Source organism: Sceloporus occidentalis, unplaced genomic scaffold (assembly GCF_023333645.1).
Source record: "Sceloporus occidentalis isolate IW3139 unplaced genomic scaffold, rSceOcc1.0.p SCAF_65, whole genome shotgun sequence".
NCBI lineage: Eukaryota > Metazoa > Chordata > Lepidosauria > Squamata > Phrynosomatidae > Sceloporus > Sceloporus occidentalis.
In genome coordinates this window covers 1,531,530-1,556,116 of record NW_028317045.1, presented here as the reverse complement: position 1 = coordinate 1,556,116, position 24,587 = coordinate 1,531,530, and the positions used below count along the sequence as shown (strand labels likewise).

At 37.6% G+C, this 24,587-nt stretch overlaps 1 protein-coding gene across 1 annotated transcript in view; it reads right to left on the bottom strand.

The window, feature by feature from the left end:
- The window catches only part of LOC149286949 (bone morphogenetic protein 3-like), a 33,727-nt gene extending 19,608 nt beyond the window's left edge, over nt 1–14,119 (bottom strand). Inside the window, exon 1 of the mRNA XM_089493591.1 lies at nt 14,083–14,119. The gene's annotated coding sequence lies outside the window, so the exon portion shown is untranslated. The remainder of the gene's footprint in view (nt 1–14,082) is intronic.
- Nucleotides 14,120–24,587: the final 10,468 nt, after the last annotated feature.

The window sequence follows — 24,587 nt, the reverse complement described above, 5'->3', positions numbered from 1 at the left end:
AAAATACCCCTCGTCTTATAATCGGGGTTGTCTTAAAATCAGACCTCAAATAGGTCTGACTATGAGACTAAGCACCGGGGGTCTCAGAAGCACCGGTAAGTTTGGAGGAGGGAGGGAGTGTTAAACGGGGGCATAAGGCATTTCTGGAGGGAGAGTGCTCTGTGAAATGCCTTTTAACCCCCTTAATGCCACTCTGCCTCCAGAAATGCTTTTTAACCCTCTATATGCCACTCTGCCTCCTGAAATGCCCTATACCTCCCTATATGCCACTCTGCCCCATAATATGCCTTTTAACCCCCTAAATGCCAGAGTGGCATATAGGGATTTAAGGCATTTCTGGAGGCAGAGTGGCACATGGGGGGTCAAAAGGCATATCATGGGGCACAGTGGCATATAGAGGGTTAAAAGGTGTATCATGGGGCACAGTGGCATTTAGAGGGTTAAAAGGCATATCATGGGGCACAGTGGCATATATGGGGTATAATGCATTTCTGGGGCAGAGTGGCAAGCCTGGGGCAGATGTGCATAACTGGGAGGGGGGCAGGTTGAAAAAAAAAAAAAGGAAATAAAAACAAAATATTTTTCTCAATATTAGCTTTTATTAGCAAACAATTGTTAACATAGTTTACATGAATTAACATTTACTGGTTCAACTTTTTTCCTATAGGGTCGTCTTATATCCACCCTTATATTTTTTTCATAAATTAATATTCAGATTTTGGGGGCTCGTCTTATAATCAGGGTCGTCTTATAATCAAGCAAATACGATAATTATATATTTTATTATATCATTTTAAAATCCATAAACAACTTCCTATAGATATACTTAGTGTACAGAACAGTAAAATGTTGGACTAGAAAAAAGTACAGATTCACTTTAACTGTTAGATACTAACGTGGACAAAATGAATAGCATATGCAGATAAATAGCGTGTCTTTCCTTCTACTACAGCTGTGTTTTTTCACAGCAAGGGGGCATGGACCTCAGCAGGCAATAAAATGTGTAGCTTAATACAATCTGGAAAGTTACATATTGGCTACCTCTGATTTTTGTAAATAACGGCTTATTTCCCCACATGATTGTTTTGTGAATTTGCTCTAGAATTTGGGAGTGTTGGGTAAATTGATATTAGAGCTCAAATACCAGTCTAATAACCACAAAAGTCATTTTATGAGCTGTAATATTACTTCAAAATAATTTTCCTTCTGTACATACACTATATATGGTCTTTGAAAACTTTGCCTCCTGGGATACGCTGTACATTTTACAATGTAATTACCGTATTAAGTAGCTGAAAATGAAATGCGTGCCAGTAGGTGGCGACGCATTCTAAAAGATGTACAGATTTACAGAACCTTAAAGCGGGACAGAGCAGATCTCAATAAGTGTCAATGAGTGGAAAAATACATTAAATTTAAAATGTAAATAGCAGTATGCATGATAATGTAATAGAAAAAATACTGGAAATTTCAAGTTATATCTGTGGTATTAAAACAGCTTAATAATGAATGTGTCATATAACACACACACATATTAACTATTTATCTTATATATCCTGCTTGCAAAATAAAATACACTTAAGTGAATCGAATAACAGTCCTGCTCTACTCATAAAAGTGTACATTTTCCAATACACCCTATGAATTTTAAGCGAAGCCCTTCTGGTACTGACATATGGTATGTCACTTCTTAATTCCTTATCAGTTACCTGTTTTTCATATACTTGCTAGATTATACGCAGATCTGAGCAAAGCCAAGGGATGGAAGTACATTAGCATGAGTATGCCACCTACATACAGCTGTTTTGGTCTTTGATATCATCAGGGCAGGACAGGAGCAGCTCTGACATCATGCAGCAAAATAAAATACATATCTGTCAAGCCTGCTCTGATGTTATATGTATTTGATTAATTTGTGATAAATTGTACAAAGTTGGAGAGGTATTTTTGATTACATACTGTAAAGGGTGATCACACCAAATTTTTTTTAAAAAATTCCTTCTGTTTACTTACTATGCATTCTGTCAAATGATACAATTTTTTGAAAGCATTCTTACTTTACAGTATTGACAAGTATTTTCTAAAATGACTACAAGCCAAAACAAAATATGAAGGTTTCTTCATTAACAACTTAAGGACCAGGCTGTTTTTTACTTTTTGTACCATTTGGGACCAAGGCTGTTTTAACACTTTTGTGGTGCTCGTGTTTAGATGTAAATTTCTCTTCACTCATTTAGTGTACCCACACACATTATATATTGGTTTTTTTCAGCACAAGAAGGGCTTTCTACCATACCATTTTATTGATCATATTATCTAATTTCCTATAAAAAAAAAAAAAAAATATGATGAAAAATTGAAAAAAAAACCTTTTCTCACTTTTTAAAAAAAAATCTTTTACTCTATCCAAAAAGCTAATGAAAAAACCTGCTAAATAGGTTCTACTATTTGTCCTGAGTTTAGAAATACCCAATGTTTTTATGTTTTATTGCTTTTCTCTGCAAGTTATTGGGCAATAAGTACAAGTAACGTTTTGCTATTTCAAAACCATTTTTTTTCCAAAGCTGGTCATCCTGCACTATGTGCTATTTCGGGTATCTTTAAAGCCGGCCAATGCAATCTACCCCATTAAACCATATATTTTTGAAAACTAGACACCTCAAGGTATTTCAAATGCTGTTATTTTAACCTTTGCAGTTAAACCATGCATGAGATTCTACCACCAGCCTTTGCCAAAGTTTTTTTTTCACACAAATTGTACTTCAGGTATAAATTTAAAGCTCCAGGTATACGTCACTATCAAACAACACCCCAATATGTATTCAGCAACATCTCCCGAATATAGTGATACCCCCTATGCATGGGTTTGTCTGGTGTTTGGGGGTTAAAAGGCCACATTTGGGATGTGCGCTCCCCCCCCCATTTTGGTCAGTCTGTGCCTATGCCCTATCTTTGAGCCCGGGCCACCCCATCCAAATATATATATATATATATATATATATATATATATATTTTTTAAATAGACACCCCACCGGTATTTGAAATGTTTTTACTTTAACTCTTTCCATTTGAAGATTTTTGGGAAGATACATCACTAATTAGCACTTGCTCATAATAATAAACTTTTTAAAATTTTGCTGGAACTTCTTCCCATTTTTTAAAAACATTTTAAAAATATTTTACTAATCACATTGTGATTAGAAAGCAGGGCTCCATTGACTTGCATGGTTGAGCCTGAGTTCTGGAGACCTCTAGGTCGTCACCTGAACGTTTTTGCATGAGTTGTCTGACCCGTCAATGGATGTTAAGGGGTTACACAGCATGGCAAACCAGTTGGCACCACTGACAAGGACCATTTAGAATGCCAGTGTGGGCATAGCCATGTTCCCCTCAAATTCATTTGCACCCTACACAGGCCCCAGACACGTTTTTCATATTTTTTCATCCCCCTGGCCCAGGTGCTCCAGGCTCTACTAAACAGCATGTTGGCAAAAATCACAGCTACATAGCTAGCTAGCATTTCTTGTCTAAGTAAGTTCCACAAATTAGTTACATCTTATTTGGGTATTTTATATATTTACTTTTTTCTTGACAAGAGTTGTTTTTTATTTTTATTTTTAATCCCAGCAAGCGTTAGCCATTTGCTGTAACAAATACTTATTTCCAAAGTACGCAGCCACAAAATTCTAACTGAAAACATGAACATATGATAACCACTCTGAGTTTTGATTGACCGGGACCCTCCTCAGCTAATCCTCATTATTACATGCAACCCTGTGATGTTCAATAACAATATTTTACAGACAGTTTAAACCATTTATCTCCAGAATTCCTGGCTAGGATGTGTCTTTAAAGACATGTATAATCTTTTACAGGCTTGTTAGATGCAATTATTTGTGAAAAGAAAATTATTGTTTGTCTGGCTTAGTCCCACTTTGCAGCATAAGTTACAGCTGCAAAAAAGGAAGAGAAAAAAAGGTCAGGTAAGCTCACACTGTTGTTTTTCTCTGTGTGTGCGAGGCAATGCTTTACATGCCCACAGGCAACAGGTTATCTAGACTGACTTAAAGGTTGTCAAAATCAATTTACAAAGCAAAAAACATTTCTCTTATATTCTGGTGTACAATCCCTAATGTTCAAGAGTATGTAAACAAACTACAGACACAGGATTTTGTTTTCTTGGAAGAAAACTGGATAAACCTAAACAAAAAGCTGCAACACGGTCAAATAAGCTTGTATCCATCACAAAATTTATGGTAACTGTTTAATGAGGGACTCGATAAATAGTAATTGAGATTAGGATCTAGGCAGAGCAAGCTTTAGTTATGAATTTAGAAATGAATGGATTTCTACGACGTCTTGACAATGTAAACTTGGGGTTATTAGGAAAGAAAATAACTAGGTTATTTACAGAATTAGGTTCTGTACTGTTATGCAATAGTTTTCCATAGTTATAATATTACAGAGCTTCTAATATCTATTTTTTTATTATTATTAATATGCCCATGGGGTTTTTAAAACACTGCAGTGCAATGTTGTCCAAGTTTTTTTATGACATGGAGCAATTATCTGACACATCTCACCCTTAATGAGAAACAATCTCTTGCAGTGGAGCTTGTGGAACATATTTTACAGGCATAACTCACTTTAAGACATTCATTTTAAGGACACTGGCGAGTAAGGACATGGTTGCAGCACAACCATTCCCCTCTTTACGTACGCTCGCTTCTCAAGAATGACAACAAAACAGCATGTAGGCAGCCCGTCAGTTCGACCCAGTGCAAGCAATAAGTGAAAAAGGTAGTGCTTTGCTTTAAGTACATATTTGTTTTAAATAGATGTTTTGGAACCCATTGTGTACATTAATGTGAGGTATGCCTGTAATTTGCAAAAAAAGTGGTTTCAGTGATGATGGTCATCAGGGTACTCCTTAAGATGAAAATTCCACTTACAGACCCAACCACAGATGTTTATTCACATACTACACTATAGTACTATCTATCTGGATGTTTTATCCACTATGAATGCTTTGATTATTATGATTAGAAACAAGGAAAGAGTACAGATACAATATTCACATGTTTCCTACTACTTCACTACAAATTCTGCTGTTGGGGCAACATTCGCAAATATTTTGTCCAGGACAGTGACAAGTTTATTGACTATCATAACTTCTTGGACCACACAGCATCTTTATCCATCCTTTTTCTATAGTACAAAACTACACATACAGTCTTCTGTATTTCTTGCTTTCATGTATTTAATTTTGTTATGAAAATGGCTTGCATAATATTTTGCACTACTTCATGTGATTAGCAACTCCATTTGACAAAACAAGCATATGCCATTTAAGTGCAGTACGCCTTAAAACTGGAAACACTCCTTGGTGAGGTAAGGATCTTGCTCAGCTACTTATAGCTCACTACAGGGAACAAGTATGAAATAATAGCTCCAGGGACAAATGGCTTTCTCATCAAACCTGAAGTGATGAGGACTGGGATGGGAGAGCAACTCCACTATTTTTGAAAAAATACTATACTTAACTTTAACAAAATATTTCAGATGATTCGGCAGGTAACTTTGATTACTCATGCCTAGTCTTGAATCCTGTTTTAAATGCTGATGCGTCGACAAAGTAAGGTACCCTACTACTATTTGTTTTTGTTGGAAGATTCAAAAAGTGCACACTTACTTTGCGTAAAGATATAAATACCTAAATGTTTATGGCAGGGGGTATGCAGTGCAATTTATTTACCATATGGATAATATATATATATCTCAATATATATTGTCTTATATTGTCTATAATATATATTGTCTATTATATATATATATATATATATATATCTCAATATATATTGTCTAAAATATAGATAATTTAGGCTGATAAAGTCAGAAGTGACTCACTTTTAAGTCTCCTAATGACTGGTCATATACTCTACTCCCTCTCTATGTTACAGGAAGCCCAGCCACAAAGCTGTAGCAAGCATCATATGCCCAATGTTCCAAAACCACAGGACAATTAAAAACACAAATTAATAAAGTTTCATCTATAAAAAAGACATCCCTTAAACCTGTCCTTGAAAGGGGACACTATTAAACATATATAGCTTGCCTAAATATCCATTGTGCCAATGATAACACACTATGTTAAGGACAAAACATGATTTCAAACATATCAAGCCTAAAGTGAAGGTTAACTTCATGTTAAGGCAGATACTCTAGAGCTATACATTTGCTAGCAATTATTCTAGAACCATATGTGGTTTTCTCATGCGCTATACCCTTGCACCTAACATTGTTTCCATTATTCTGGGCTAGATGCCAGAAAGATGGATAGCAACTACTTCACACGCAGTTTTAAAGGGACACAACTTAAGTTTGTAGAATTTTATTGTATCATGCTGTCATACAGGATAAAAACATAAACATATACCATATCGGCTCTCTGTAGAGATTGTTTAGAAATATCCCTTACATAATAGTTATAAAATAAATGCTGAATGAGGCTAAATGTCCATGGCTATATGGAGCTGTATTGCAATGGAAAATACAGGGTAATTTTATTTAATTCAAAATCTGAGCATGTGGCTGTCTGTTTGGTTTGTTATACGTATAGACCAGACAATCAGCTGGGTTGTAGACGCAAATTAGATGTCAGCACATAACTAGTGCTTCCGAATATTGTTATTATTATGCAATATCTCCCTAAATAAGTATAGAATTGCAAAGGGTAGGTTCAACTATTAAGGCCCCAATGTACCTTAAAACAGTAAACCCTATATAATATTAAAAGATGAAGGTACATCATGCTGTATGTTTTTGTTACTGAAATATTTTTAGTTTCCATAAACATTTTAGAAGCATTGTGATGACATATTTACACATCAATAGTTGGGGATATTGAAAAATAGTTTTTCTTCCTACATCTTGCAATACTTTTATTAGAGTTGTGCAATGACTATTAATGCCAAACAGGATTGTTTAGGGTGAAAGTGGAGAGAAACCTAACTCATTAGATTCACTGTAGTATTTGATCACTTCCCAGAAGTCAGCAGTAATCGCCCTTGCCCAAAAGAACTGCTGTAAATCTGCTTTATGAATAAATAATAATGCTAGGGTTATCTCTGAGAACAGAACTATTGACATACAACCAGCAAGATCAAAATCCTTTCGTCACAAATGTCCAAATAGCCCTAGAATCAACTAAGAACTACAGAGGTGCCCATGTGTTTTTCAATATTTATTATAATAATTTTATAATGATATTTATTATTTTATCAATCAATTTGACTTCAATCAAGCCTACAAATACCGTAATCTCAAATGACTCAAGTAATTAAAAAGTCTGTTTTAGCATAAAAGGTGATTTTTAAAATGTCCTCTACCTAATATAAAGTTTCAACACTATGATGTAAGATGAATAAGTACATGCACAATTTTAATAATGGAATAATGCAGGTTAAATTAAATTGCCTGTGGTTATTAAAACTTTTAGCATAGTGTGTATGAATCATTAATTAATGTAATACATATATCAATAAAAAAAAGATATGTAACAAGCAGTATTCTGATATATATATCAAAATATCTGGAAAAGACTTGAGAGAATCTGTTTTCCTGCTCATGTAATTGGAATCTATAATTATTAACATAACTTATAAAGTGTGGTACAGCTTGTTTAAGCAGTACTTAACCAACTGGGACTGGTAAAGCAAACAAACTTAGTGTTTATTTATATAGGACTCTTGGTATATTGCTGTATACTAGTGGTTAAAGCATTCTTGTAATGCTATTCAAAACTTTTCTATTGGGTATGCTTACAAGATTCAAGAAAGTACAAATCACTTATGACAATGGTGGGTAATAATTTGTAATATAAAGTTGTAAATACGTAGAAAACAAAGTATGAGGAGTTTTCATTGTACAGCCCTGCGGAATATGATGAAGCTATATAAAACAATAACAGTGACAGTATTCATATATCGCTCTTGGTGAAAATTTAGTTTCTTTCCAAGGTCAACTGGGTGAGTGATTTTATTCCCTATAAATGAAGTTCTTGGAGAACTGGCTAAAGACATACTCCCACCCATCATACAAACATGTCCAGAGATCTGGAAAATGTATTGCATATCAAGATGATAAGGGAGTTGAGATTCAAAGCAGGTGTTACATATTCAACGTCTGAAGTTTTATGTTCTTAAGGAAAGACGTTCAGACAATTTAAATAGATGATGTGTATTTAAAGAACAAAATTAAAAACATGTGTTTAAAGAGACATTTACCCACAGCTTCTTCCCCTCCCCCAAAACCTCCGTAGGCTACTCAAATTGTTTTTGTTAAATGTAGTGGAGGGCTCGACTGTGGGGATGACATTATCGTTAGTATGTCTAGAAACTTTTGAGGCACTTATAATATTAATTTTGCCCGTACTGTTAAAAAAACACTAGGAGTTAACAGATCAATTCACATTTGTAACATGTCATGTTTAGTATTATGAATCAACTGAGATATAGTGAAGAAACAAAAAAGTCTTAAAAAGGACCATATTCAGTATTTGGAAATATGGTGGGTCAAATAGGTAATTTCAATAAGTCAGGTTATACGTTTAAAATGTACCAAGACATATGATTCTCATAAAAAAGAGTCACCAATATTACTTTCTTTATTATCTACACTAAACATATAAGTTCCAATAAAATAGAAAGTTATTAGATGTTAAAATAACATGCCTATTCAGCAGGAATTCCTCCATGTAGACATCGCCCTATTTACTTTTCCACAAATAGGTGTTAACTATTGGATACACCTCTTCCACCTGCAGTGCTAACATTTAACTCTTGACATTTTTTTACCAGTTCACCTGATACTGGCGTCAGTGTCAGACCCCTCACCTTAGAGGGGACTAATGTCCAGGCCTCCTGAACATCACAAGTTTTCTTCAGGGCACAATTGAACCATGAAATATGTGAAACCAAAAGATGTTTTCAATCGCACAAAGTCTATATCTGGATTATTTCCCAAGAATAGTGATAGGTGAACATTACTTAATCTAAGGATGGCTTTCAAGGATGAATTTAACCTATAGCTAAATCCAAGATGCACTATGCTTGTGTTGACTGTTGTGCTTCCACCTCTTGTAATTTCTACATCTACTAGTAACATCACACTTAGCTTACACTTTCAGCTACTGGCCATCAAGAGACACGACACGTTGAAGAACATTTTATGAGGTGAAATGTAAATTTTCATATATAACAGAACAGCATTTTAATCTTAAAATATATTTAGAATGAATAAATACCATGAAGAAAATTAAAATGCATGTAAAATTAAAAAAATATCATTTAAATGTAAAATTGTCTAATTTTATGGATACAGGTCTGAAATTAAAATTTTTGGGAGAGTGCATTTCTTGAGTTTAGAACCCACGGCTGAATTTCCAACCTAAAATAATTTAGAAAATGTAAGCTAGAACATATCTATGCCCAAACAACCCTTTCTTATATAGGAATTGTTAAGAAGCTTTACTTTACCTTTAAGAACACTATGAAGGAAGCAGTTATTCCAAAGTACTGATTAAACTACAATCTAGTGTGCCAAAATGCAGGTTAATCATTGTACAGGAAAGATGCTTAGGACTAAATATTTTGTATCAGAAGAATTCAATGTTTTTTCCCATGTTTTCCAGAAATATGTTACTAAATAATGAGTCTTATTTAACACTGTATCACTGCTAAAGCATCAGATGGTGGTTGAGAGCTTCACAGGTGTCTGGTTTCTAATTAAGACCAGCATCTTAAATGTATAATTTTAGAAAACAACAAATTTCCAAGAACTCTCCTCCGCACTCACATCATGGACCTCATTTAAAGACTCCTTCATGGTTAATGATGAAATAATTTGTTGACGAAGAGGTAAATGGCTCTTTAGATGCTTTCTAAGTACAACGCAAAAAAAAAATATATAATATATCATAGTTATAATTCTGAGTCAGGATACTAAAAACATAACAATCGTTGTGGAAATAAAAAGAAATATTCCTGGAGATTTCCTCTCACTCGGCGTCCCTCACTCTCCACGCAGGGAAAGCAGGGAGACAGAGGCCTCGCGCACACAGGACTCCTGGAAGATAAGTGAACTTCAAAGGGTGGGGATGGTATATAGTGAGAAGGGGAGGAGAGGGGTAGATACTGAGAAAGGGGGGAGAGGGGGTCGATAGTAAAAAGGGGGGTATATAGTGAGAAAAGGGGGGGAGAGGGGGGAGATAGAGAATGAGTGAGAGAATGAATTAATGTGTGGATGCAATGTGTGAATGTGTGAGAAAATTTAAGAATTAATGTGTGGATTAATTGTTTGAATGAAAGTGCGAATTGGTGAAAGGCAAAGATGATACGAGCAGGGTGTTTGAGCCTCGGGGACCAAGATGGCACAGGCAGAGTGTTTATGGGTTAAAGATGGCACAGGCCAGACTGTTTGGGGACAAAGTTGACTCATGCTTTGCTTTTTGTTGACAAAGATGACAAGTCCTGTGTGTGTAATTTGGGTGCTGGTCGGTTCTATGTGGGCAGTGTGGCCTTTGGGGTGTGCAACCTGTGATCTGTGCCTATAATTTAGGGATCAATTGATCTATACCTGCAGAGCTGGGTTTGTGTGCTATGCTATGTTTCCATACATTATTTATGTATACCTGCAAATACAGTATCTGTATGTCTTATTCAGTTGATCAATACCTGCAATGCTGTGTCCATGTGTTGTTTATTTGATCTATACCTTCAGTACTGAGTTTACATGTAATTTCCAGTTGATCTATACATGTAATGCTGGGTTTGTGTGTTAATTTGTTGATCTATACCTGGAATGCTATGTTTCCATACATTATGTATACCTGCAAATATAGGGTTTGTATGTCTTATTCAGTTGCTCTATACATGCAAGTGCTGTTTTATGTGTTGTTTATTGTATCTATACCTGAACTACATGGAGTGAGTAAAAGAGAGGTATGGCTTAGTGAATGAGGGGACAAAGAGAATTTGGTGATATATCGGCAGCAGGGGCTAATATTAAAGAATGAAAACTAACTGCCAGTTCAGCTGTTATTTTGAAATCATATTTCAATCACGGTCTTTACTTCAAAGAGATACGTACATATTATGCAGTTAAAAATGCATGTCTAATGCATATATATTTATACACACCTGTGTGTGTGTAATCTCATGCACTTCATAATGTGTTCTTTAGTGGCAGAAATAAAATGTGGTCACCCTAATGGGCAGCTGTTTTGTCCTTAATGGGACATACTGGCTTACTGCTACTTTGCACCAGAAATGCTCATTGTAAACATTTATGAAAATAATTGTCAGTTTACCCATGTTCTGCTGTTACTCGTTTGAGGGATTTATGCTACTTCTCATTGAAAGTGTTGCATGGCTAAGCATAGTTAGGTTAGGGGATATAAAGCCTTCAAAAAGTGATATCATAAAATAAAAAATAAAAAAGAGAAAGTTCCCTTTTGGAAAAACTAAAATCGTATACTATGGAGTTTCATTCTCAATTTGAAATGTATCCAGCTATTTGGAGCATTGTGAATCTACCCCAATTTGTGACATTGTGCGTGGTGGCAAGAAATCCTAGTGCAGGGAAGACAAGGGGTTTATCCACAGGGAGAAAATCTGAAGCAAAGTGCTTAAAGTGACGCAATCTCCATAGCAACCAACATACTGTTCTTCCTGGCTGCACAACTTTTACAGATTCATCAGATCTGCTCTTTATACATAATTCCTCGTTGTATCACATGCAATTTAAAAACATGCATGTCCCTAACATGTTCAGCTGAGCAGTAAAATGGTTAAGAAAGAAAAAAGTATATGGAATGGTTGCACCTGCAGCTCACAGTATGTTTTTCCCAAATAACCTTTTCCTGTTTCTCTCTGCGATGAGACAAAATTAACTGTTTGACATCCACAGAGAGCAAAACATTGCACTGCTCTTTTAGATCATTCTATCTATGAAGAAAGCAAACTTTCCCAAACTATCTACCTGCTACAAAGTGCATTCAATATTACAATTCAATAATTCAATTATTTATTGACATTGACTCTAGAACACATATTGAAAAATATACTTTAATTTTATATTCCGAGTTGTATGTTTTTTAATCTTAAGAATAATTTCGATAACACAAAAATATATATTTTGTGTGGACATTCATCTATAGAACTAAAAGCTTCTGTTTGATCTATATATCCATTAATAATCCTCAGCAAAAGGCATATGCATTTACAACGTCAGTAAATATATAATTTTTTTTTACAAGTTTGAGTTAAATATCTTGTACAAGACATATCAACCAAATATCTTGGTACTCATATTGATGTTACACTCTAGCAGAATTACTATGAGAGATTCGAAATAACCATCTATCTAGAGAATAGGAAGGAAAAAACTGAAACCTCACCTTAAACTAAAGCTACAAATCAATTGATATTTTCCCAAATATGCTGCCAAGATGCAATATCTCTGCGTTACCATAAGAAACACATGCCGGCAGGCATTCCAGTTATTCAGTGAATGTGAGTATTGTAAGAGAAACAAATAGGGTTATGACACTTACAGCATACATTGCTTTGACAGGTTTAAAAGTGTGCACGGGCTAACATCTGTAACCCGGGGCACAATGCCAGGGATAAATGAACCCCTCATCGTATCACAAACAGTGAAAAATGATATACTATCCAAGAGCACTTGTTGATTTATCAGCATTGTTCTTTTTTCACATGATCTATTAAATATTGATAGATTATAGGGTTTGTTTTGTTTTTAGCTGCCAGATATTACTTCTACAGTCATCTGGAAAGGCATCTAAGCAAGTTCATTAGGGATCATTTAGCTGGGTGTTAGAAAGCAGCAGCACCTAATTCCCCAGGTCCAGTGGATCGGAACATAAAACAGCTGGCTACACCCAATGGGAGTTTTATTCCACAGTAATAAATGTATTCCTTCAACTGTTAACATATACATACTTGCTTATGCGATATTCCAAAATAGGCAGGGCCGGATAAACCCACATATGCTAGTTTAACTCATGCTGAGGATCATGGGAGTTGTAGCTCAACATAAGAGTTACCTGGCTGCCGTTTGTTTTATGTGTTTTAATGTCTACTGCCTAACACTTAATTTTATATATAAACATATATCACAGACAATGATCAATCATCAACTATGTAACTACCGAAAAAAAAATTTGGGGCAGTTAAGAGTTTCGCCATAGACTTATTTAAACTGGCAACATACAGGTTATGTGTAAAGTGCAAGTGTGGAGCAATCACCATGGAAACCTAAATGTAAAATCTGACTGCTCCAAATGTAACATTCGCATTATACCAAACACTAAGTCCTAGCAGTTCTACATTAGTGTAATTCAATAACAATTTAGCGAGGACTTTGTGTGTCCTACTGTATGAGCAAGTAACCCTGCAAGTGCCAGTGTGCATCAGTACTGTTGTGCTGTGACCTTTGGCAGCCAAAGGGTAAATAGTGTCAAAGTACTGGTTAGGAGGATTTACTGACTGGTAACAGCCACAATATACACAGCACGATACACTGCCAGCACTGCCAACGTAATGGGTGTAGCCTAAACTCAATTGGGTCTCTGATCAACCACCGTGCCAAGCAGCTTAAAGGCTGCTTTTAATATTTTAACCATACGGGCAACTAGATGTGGCGGAATCTAATGCTGTCCAATGTCAGCAGTGTATGGATCTTAAAAGGGAACCCTCGGGCTAAAAAAAATAGAAATTGGCATCAGTGATGAGACTCGTTTCGATCTCTTACTTGGCTTTGCATAAAATGAAGCGCGATCTATTGGTAACTATTATTTCACTGGGGTTAGTATGTATAACTGATTACTATGAGAGTTCGCATTTCCAATTACAAGGGGCACCGTACAAGGCGCAAAGCGAATTAATGAATTCATTATGCAGGGTGTCAAGGAGCTGACTAATAAAACAAACATTTTCCTCCCTGGCTCGTAAAAACACAGCCATTTATTGTTATCGTCAGTCAAGTGCTTGATGTACTCACCGCTCAGTGATCTGAAGCTCCTCACTGTATTCCCGTCCTGGAGAGGGATCTGATGCGGTGAAGAAGACTCCCTACCCCTTCCTCCAACACCGCGGTATTTATCATAAAGCCGTAACATATGCTCCGAGACTGTGTCTCCCAGAGGTAGAACGGCAGAATCACCTACTCCAAGGTGTACCCCGGCACCCACTATACCACCCTTCACCTGCGCTCCAAAGCCTAGACCCAGGCTATAGCAGACCCACAGCAGTAGCAAAATACCACAACGTGCCATTCCTAGATATGCCCAAAGGAGGGTAATTGCGAAATGCAAAACGTGTATGCGGACCACCAATGTTACAATGTCAATCCTTCTCAATGTACAGTTCAGTCTTCACAATTTAATACAGATTTCAGAAAGCAACACCAGAAAAGAAAGTTTTTCTTTTTTTTAAACCTTGTTAATTGATGGCTAAAAATCCCAGATTGGTATTCAAGGGATATGCTGTAGGAAAGTTTGAAAAAGTCTCAGCAGTGCGTGCAGGTGGACTTGGAAGACTTCTGCTTGAGTGTCAGGGCTGCCCCGATGCCTCGGTATCTGTGATCTCCGCGGCTTGCCAGCGCTCAGACTGTTCCGAGAGGCGCTGCTTGCCGGTGGTTCTGTGAGCGATTCCTGGGGTTGATCCCGTTTAATGTTGCAGCTAATCGTAGGTCCCTGGTGTGACCAACCTGCAAAGCCCGCGCTAGCCAAGTGTGCAGCCGTTCACTCTTCTGCCTCCCCGTCTTGTCCCTGCTCTGCAGATTGCCTGCGTGTTCTTATTGCTGGTCCTTTACATTCATCCTACAACCACACCTCTCAAACTCCACCCTTTGCTGAGTGGATACCGCCCAACCTTTCTATTATTATAACATTTTACTCCTCCTGAACACCTAAAGTGGATTCTCACCCAGTACATCCTGAAGTCTAGAAATATATTTGTGTGTGTGTGTGTGTTTGTGTGAGTGAAAATTGAGTCTTTATGTAAAGTTGCTAATTGGGCTAATTTTTAGCAATAAAAACCTCACACAAACACACAGACTCAGGCGGTCTCACACACACACACACACAGACTCCGGCAGTCTCACACACAGACTCAGGCAGTCTCACACACAAAGAGACTCAGGCAGTCTCTCTCACACACACATACTCAGGCAGTCTCTCACACACGCAGAGACTCAGGCAGTCTCTCACACACACAGACTCAGGCAGTCTCTCACACACACAGACTCAGGCAGTCTCACATACACACACAGAGACTCAGGCAGTCTCTCTCACGCACATACAGACTCAGGCAGTCTCTCTCTCACACACAAAGACTCAGACAGTCTCTCTCACACACAGACTCATGCAGTCACACATAAATAAGTAAAATTTACTGCAAATTTTAACAAGTTAAGGACATGCTTGCAGATAATTAATTGGGATGACCTCTTTGTCCTAAGAGACAAGTAGAGTATATTTAAACTCACACTTCAAAAATATATTTCTACACATGTACCATTAGGAAGTAAATCTACAAAAAAGAAAGAAACAAAAAACCAATTTGGATGAATAAGTGTTAGGTAATGCAAAAAAATAATAATTGGCATTTAACCCCTTCGTGACAAAGGCTGATTTTACTTTTTGTACCCTTCGTGACAATGGCCGTTTTAACATTTCTGCGCTGCTCGTGTTTAGCTGTAATTTTCTTCTTTCCCGTTTACTGAACCCACACACATTAGATATTGTTTTTTTCAGGACAAGAAGGGCTTTCTTTAGATGACATTGTTTTGATTGTATCATATTATTTACTACTAAAAAAAGTATAAAATATGGTGAAAAATTTAGAAAAAAATGACTGTTTCTAACTTTTAGTTGAAAAATCTTTTACTCATCTATAAAAGGTAATGAAAAAACCTGCTAAATGGATTCTACTATTTGTCCTGAGTTTAGAAATACCCAATGTTTTTATGTTTTTTTGCTTTTTTCTACCCATTATGGGGCAATAATTACAGGTAGCGTTTTGCTATTTCAAAGCCATTTTTTCCAAATCTGGTAATTCTTCCCCCCATGTGCCATTTCGGGTATCTTTGAACCCGGCCAATGCAATTTACCCCATCAAATCATATATTTTTGAAAACTAGACAGCCCAGGGTATTCCAAATGCTAGTATTTTAACTATTTCCATGCACCATATCTACCACCAGTTTTTGTCAAACTTTGTGGTAGTCATTTTTTTGCATTTGTTTTGTCACACACATTTTACTTCAGGTATGAATGAAAAGGTTCTCGTATAGGTCACTATCACAAAACACCCCAATATGTGTTCAGCAACATCTCCTGAGTACAGCGATACCTCACATGAATGATTTTGCCTGGCTGTTTGGGGGCAAAAGGGCCACATTTGGGGCATGCGCATTTTTCAATGTTGAACTTTGGCATTTGGGGATCCACTGCCTATGCCCTATTTGGTACATCTTTGAGTCAGGCCATTTCAGTGTGCCCAATAAACCCATATATTTTTGAAAACTAGACACCCCAGGGTATTTCAAATGCTAGTATTTTAACTCTTTCCATGCACCATATCTACCACCAGTCTTTGTCAAACTTTGTGGTAGTCATTTTTTTGCATTTGGTTTTCCACACACATTTTACTTCAGGTATGAATTAAAAAGTTCTCGTATATGTCACTATCACAAAACACCCCAATATGTGTTCAGCAACATCTCCTGAGTACAGCGATACCTCACATGAATGATTTTGCCTGGCCGTTTGGGGGCAAAAGGGCCACATTTGGGGCATGCGCATTTTTCAATGTTGAACTTTGGCATTTGGGGATCCACTGCCCATGCCCTATTTGGTACATCTTTGAGCCGGGCCATTTCAGTGTGCCCAACAAAACCATATATTTTTCAAAACTAGACACCACAGGGTATTTAAAATGCTGGTATTTTAACTCTTTGCATGCACACATTTTACCACCAGCATGTTTTCAAAGTTTGCAGTAGTATTTTTGTGTGTGTATTTTTCCCACACACACCTACTTTATGTATGAATTTACAGCTCCTGGTTTATGCCGCTGTCACACGACACCCCATAATGTGTTCAGCAACATCTCCTGAGTGCAGTGATATCCCACATGCATGGGTTTGTCATTTTTGTGGGAACTAAAAGGCCACATTTGGTACGTGTGCATTTTTCTAATTGGAAATTAGGTGTGTGGCCATCCTTCCCCCGGTGTTAATTGGGACGTTGTTGAACCTGGCCAATTCAATTTACCCCATCAAATCATACATTTTTTAAAAGTAGACACCCCATGGGCATTTAATATGCCAATATTTTAACTCTTTCCATGCGAGAATTGTTTTAAGCTAATATGCTAATTTTAGGACTTGCTCACAAAAATATATTTTTTATATATATATATTTTTTTTTTGTCTTTTTAAAAAAAAAATTTTAACATTTTTTTTCAACTTGGAGGTTCCCCTGATAGTGACATCAGTGGGAAATGATTTTTACATTTTACTAGTTTTTTACTATTTTTTTTCTAATATTATTAATTTTATTTTATTTTTACTAATCACACTGTGATTAGAAAGCTGGGTTCCATTGACTTGCATGGTGAATGCAGTACCTGTATTCAACCTGCAAGTGGAGCCAAAGTTCTCTAGATGGTCTGGACCATCTAGCGAACTTTTAAAATTTGTTGGTTCCTGTTATAGGGCAGCGGCCATCTTGCTTGATGGCGAAGATCATCGTCAGCTGCGGCTGTGACCGCTCTCCAGAGCGGTCACAGCCCATCGAAAGGTAAGTGTTTGGTGTCGCTGGATGCCTCCTGATCGAGGCATTCCAGCGACACCATTTAAGTTTAGGAGGCGATCGTTGATCGCCTCCTAAACGCTTTTAAAACGGGCGTCCGCCGCCATACAAAGTATGGCGGATGTTGACGCCCCGTGGAGGGGCCAGAGATGGCCCCTTCGTTCCGATCGCGGCGTTGCTGAATGCCTCGAGGTCGAGGCATTCAGCAACGTTTTTTGGGTGCAGAAAGCGAAAACAGATCGCTTTCTGCACCCGTTTAAAGACGTGCCGGTCCTGGCACGTCAATTGTCGTAAAGCACATGCTTTTCCGTGTCGTGCCAGGACCGGCAATTGTCGTTAAGGGGTTAAACTGTACAAGTCAGAGGGCTTAGTGGCATCATATGTCAAGTATCAAGATGCCAACAGAGCTTGCAAAGGGGCTATTAGACTGGCTTAATTTAACAATGAGAAGATGATAGCCAAGGAGAGTAAAACAAATCCAAAAAGATTTTTTTAAGTACATTAATGCCACAAATTTAGGAGTGACAATGTAGGTGTTTTGAAATCTGGAGATGGTAAGTTAATTAGTGACGATCAGGGAAAGGCAGCAATACTAAATACCTTTTTTTTCATCTGTATATAACAAAGAAGAGCCACTACCTGCTGATTGGCAATTCAACATTACAGAAACCTTAAATCAATTGTAGGAATGGCTGACTCCAGATAAAGTTTTTAAACATTTAAGTAAACTTAAAGTAGACAAAGCTCCAGATGGGATACACCCAAGGATACTACGGGAAGTTAGTCAAGAAATAGCCAGACCACTGTTTTTGATTTTCAAAGATTCTTTCCAGTCGGGAATGGTACCAAAGGATTGGGGGAAAGCTGATGTAGTTCCCATTTTTAAAAAAGGATCCAAATCTGATCCTGGGAACTACAGACCTGTAAGCTTAACATCTGTGGATGGGAAAATGAGAGTTTATTAAGAGATGGCATATAGGAATATATTGTCAACAATGATATCATCAGTAGGAGTCAGCACGGTTTTGTGAAGAACAGATCATGTCAGACTTTTAATTGCTTTAATTAAATTGCATTTAATTGCATTTTATGATGTTGTGAGTAAATGTATAGATCAGGGTGTTGCTGTAGATGTTGTCTATTTAGATTTTGCAAAAGCATTTGACACTGTTCCACACTAGCGGTTATTGTATAAACTAGGACAAATAGGTCTTGGAGAAAATCCCTGTGTTTGGATTAGAAATTGGCTTAGTGACAGGGTGCAAAGAGTTGTTGTTAATGGTAAATTCTCAAGCTGGACAACTGTGGTAAGTGGGATGCCTCAGGGTTCTGTCTTGGGTCCAGTTCTCTTTAACTTAATTATTAATGATCTTGAAATAGATATTGGAAGTCACTTGTCTGTGTTTGTTGATGACACAAAATTAGGTAAGGTTATAAAGTCTGATCAGGAAGTAGCGTCTCTTCAGAATGATTTGGGTAAACTAGGGGACTGGTCAAATAAGTGGCAGAGGAGATTCAATATAGATAAGTGTAAGTTACCAAAAATGAAGTATGCAACTTACACTCTTAAGGGCATTGCATTGGGAAAAGCAGAAAATGAGGACTATAATTGTAGACTATACAGCAGTTGCAAAAGCCAGTAAGGTACTGGCATGCATAAAGAGGAGTATTAAATCACGAGATGAAAATATAATTTTACCTCTTCATAAAGCAATGGTGAGGCCTCACCTTGAATATGCGGTGCAATTTTGGGCACCAGTTTTAAAGAAGGATGTTATAGAGCTGGAGAGGCAGGCTACAAAGTTAATTAGAGGAATGGAGAATTTTAGTTATGAAGAAAGACTAGAAAAACAGCTTGTTTTCACTTGAAAAGAGACATCTAAGAGGGGATCTGATCACATTGTACAAATACATACAAGGTCAGTATAAACAGCTCTCTAGTGATCTATTCTCCAAGAGGTCTCTACAAAAGACATGGGTCATCAGTTGAGACTTGAGGAAAGGAGATTTCAGCATCAGCATAGGAAAGTGTTCTTCACAGTAAGAACAATAAGAATATGGAATTCTCTGCCTAAGGATGTTGTGATATCTAACTCTGTGGATATTTTTAAAAAAGGTCTGGATGCTTTTCTGGTTAAGCATAACGTAAAGGACTACAACTGCTAAAATGACAGTCGTATTAGAAAGTTGATCCAGGGAGTCATCTGATTTTTTTCCCCTGTTGTGGCATAATTGGTAATTGCCCCAAGTAGGGTTTTTTTGCCTTCTTTTGGATCAACTTTAGAACTAGATATGTGTGAAAGGTTGAACTTGATGGACTGAGGTCTTTTTTCAACCTACTATACTATACTACTATACTATACTACTGTAAAAAGGGCACTTTGAACAATTTCACGTTGTTTAGCAAATACATATATGAAAAGCAGTTAATCAAAGTGTTCAATTGATTGAGATTTTTTTATGTGACATGCTATTAATAAAACATTTAAAGAGCCACTATTTTTTTTTAAATCTACTTCTTGGAAACAAGGTGAAAACTGCATGTACATCAAGAAACAATTTGACTCGAATTGGTATATGCCATTTTCACCTTTTTTTTCTAAAAGTATATTTTCTTTTACAAATCTATGATGCCTCTTTTGATGTATTATCAATTGCATTTGTCACATAAAAAAATCTCGATCAATAATCTAAAATACTTTTAATTATCATTAATTAATGGTAATTACCATTATAATAATAACAAATATATATTTATAATATATATACAATTATACATTTAACATTAATAATAAATGTTTATTTTATTAATAATGAAAAAAAACATAAGCAAATTATTACCAGAGTAATACCAGAGTCACATAACAAAAAATCACAATCAATCTAAAAAGCACCAGTACATACTTTTAATTACCATTAATTAATTAATGCTAACTACCATCATACCCTTAAAGGTTGGTGGTATTTTAAAGATACATTTATATTTAAAGAAAAAATACACATTAGTGGAATGGTAAAACAGTATTTTATCTAATGAACAGGAATACATGTATTTTAACATTATAGGTATCTATTATGCAGCATAGGCAGCATAGGTGATATACAGACATTTGGAAAGCCAATAGCCATTTTAAGGTCCCCCCTTAATTCATAATGCACCTTACTTATAGATATGCCCCTCTGCCCCCCCTAAAATGCAACTCTGCCCCCCCAGATATGCCACTCTGTCCCCCAGATATGCCACTCTGCTCCCCAGATATGCCACTCTCCCCCCCGATATGAGACTCTGCCTCCTGATATGCTTTATGCTCCCTGATATGCCACTTTTCTCCCCTAGATATGCCACTCTGCTCCCCTGATATGACACTCTGCCTCTTGATATGCTTTATGCCCCCCTGGTATGCCACTCTGCCCCCAGATATGACACTCTGCCTCAGATATGCTTTATGCCCCTCAGATATGCTTTATGCCCCCTGATATGCCACTCTGCCCCTGATATGCCACTCTGCTGCTCTGATATACCACTCTGCCCCTCTAGATATGCCACTCTGCCTCCTGATATGCTGTATGCCCCCTAGATATGCCACTCTGCTCCCCTGATATGCTTTATGCCTCCCCTGATATGCCACTCTGCTCCCCTGATATGCTATATGCCCCCCCTGATATGCCACTCTGCTATCCCATATATGCCACTCTGCTTCCTTGATATGCCACTCTGCTTCCTTGATATGTTTTATGCACCCCTGATATGCCACTCTGCCCCCTGATATGCCACTCTGCCTCCTGATATGCTTTATGCCCCCCCCTAGATATGCCACTCTGCTTCCCAGATATGCCACTCTAACCCCCCCCAACTTACCAATATATCCCCAGACTCCCTGGTGCCTAGTGGGGGCAGCCGGTGTACATCTGCCTCCAGAGAGGAGGATACAGGTCCCCTGCAGCACTACGGGGGATCCTCATCTCTGGCAGCCGGGGGAAGCCTATGGGATGCGCTCAGACAACCTCCGCTGCTGGTCGGTACTTCCGCTGGGGCTTCTATGGTGGAACACAGGAAGGTCATGTAAGGCCGGCGCTCCTTCATAGAAGCCCCGGTGGAAGTGCCGGCCGCAGCAGGGGTTGTCTGCATCGCACAGACGTCCACTGGCTGCCAGAGAGGCATATCCAGGTCCCCTGCAGAGCTGCTGGGGATCTGGATCCTCACCCTGCTGTTTGCCCACAGCAGGGCTAATTGATAAAGAAAAGGGGAAAAAACACCCATCCCGGGCGTCGGGCGATACGAATTACGCTAAACCCCGATTATAGGCCGCACTCCCACTGTAAGGTATGATTTATAGGCATCTCATCCATGTTTAAATTCCGACACTTCTACTGGGAGGCTGCTCCACTTATCCACCACCCTCTCAGTATTGGGCTCCACAGCTCCCTTTATGGAGAAACTAGCAAAGACCACATTTTTAACTACGTCAAATTCTTCTCTGCAGCCCAGAGATTCATGCAAGCCAATTTTCAATGAATGTATGCCCTTCACTATTAATGATCTATGTTTTGTGTGTTTTAATCCACAAATTTATCTACAGATTAATTTTATCTTTATCTACAGATACAATTCTACAGTTTTGGATTGTCTATCTATTTGTCTATCATCTATCTATCTATCTATCTATCTATCTATCTATCTATCTATCTCAATGTTATTATTCTTTAAAGAGATACTGTTTCTAAGGGAAGACATAGATTGCTAAATAAGACTTGGTAACAGAGAACAGGTGGGCACCCTTGGGGCATTTAATAAATTATGAAACATTGGCACAGATAAATGTTCCATGATTACAGCACGCAAAAGATAAAACGAATACATTCTTTTGCTTTTTTTTGCTTTTTATTTTTAATAATACGCCAGTTTTTTGTGTGTAGCATTTGAAGACCACCAAGTTAGTAAAAGCTATGCGATCCACCCAATCCAATAGAGATGCTAATGGCTTATTACCTTACAGCTATACATTTTTATACAAATCTCTTGTTTGAATCTTCTCGTCGCAACAGAGCAATTTGAACATTTTAAAATTTCTTAAAGTGCACTGCTCTAGGGTAATGGGAAGGACTTAAGGGTTGCTATAATCCTTAATAAAACTTTACATTTTATATTATTTATAATAAACTATTGTCTGTGCCAATGTGTTAAAATATATAATTAAAGAAAGCTTGTTTAAGTGAATACAATTAATAATACTTGATGGCATGACATAATCAAAGGCTTGTTGAGTGGGTAAAAAAGGCAGTATGTATCTATGAATGGCTGTGTGTATGTAAGAATGAGAGTGCATATATAAGTGTGTGTGTGCATGAATCTGTAAGTGTGTGAGCATGGATGTAAATGTGTAAGTATGTGATGAAGCATGAATATGTATATGTAGGTGTGTATGTCTTTGCATGTGTCAGGATACCACCCTGCCAGTCTTGACTATGTGATAATTATACCTACCGTCATGCTTACCTGCAGCCACTAGTTGTCACTCTTCCCTCTCAGGGAACTAATTACTAGAATTAATAGAATACTAATTATATTGGACAGCTGAGCCATGTTAGTGTTAGCCCTGCCCTTATATACCTGCTCTGCCTTCCAGTCAGGGCATTTGCATTGGAGTGTAAGCAACCTACTGCTGTGGCACTGTATTCTACTGATCTTCCGGTTCTGATTCGGCTTGTTTGTGACCATTCTCCTGGATATCTTATTTGGCTTTGTAATTGCGTCCTTCTGTTACTGACCCAGCTTGCCTGTGACCATTCTCCTGGATACCTGATATGGCGTGTTGACTGTGTCCTTCTGTTACCGACTTGGCTCGTTTTTTTTATCACGACTTATTGCTTGAGGGCTTCCTGCCATGTGCCCTGTCTGAGGGTCTCCAGTCCCCCAGCTATAGATCTGAGTCTGAGGTGCCTGTTCCCTATACGAGTCTAAGGCTCCATCCAGCCACAACGTTCCTCATAAGAATTCAGCTGTGTTCCCTGCCACAGTGCCCTGTTAAGAGACTTTCCAACCTGTGTATTAAATACGGCCCTTATCCTGTTCGTGTCTTGTTCTGCTGTGTGTAAACCAGTCCTGTTTGTATTACCAGATCAGCCAGCACACTCCAATATAGATTCTTTCCTAAATATCTAGCCTTTTGTGTGTGTGTTTTCTCTAAGCCTGTCTGTACCATCCTGTCCGGTATCATGCATCATGGGGTACAGACAGAGGCTCAGGTATCCCCTGCAACTGGGCTCCTACCCGACCTGCTTACACAAGTCCTGACAGCATGAGTGTGTAGGTGTGTGTTAGCATGATGGTAAAAGTGTGTTTTAGTGAGTGTGTGTACGTTTGTGCAAATGTGAGTGTGTAAAAATATGTGTGACAGTGCATACGTGACAGGGGGTGGGGACAAGGGATTTGCTAGTACCAAAATATATCGACACCCCCTCCTAATTATTTAATTTAGGTGTTTCAGCCACACTCATTGCTAACAGGTATATACAATTAAACACATGCCATCTCCATGGACAGACATTTGCAGTAGAATGAGTTATTCTAAAGAGCTAAATGACATTAAATGTGGCACTGTCATAGGATGACCCCTTTGCCACAAGTCTGTCTGTGAAATTTCGGCCCTGATCCTACTATTTGTGAAGTGGAAGCATCTAGGAGTAA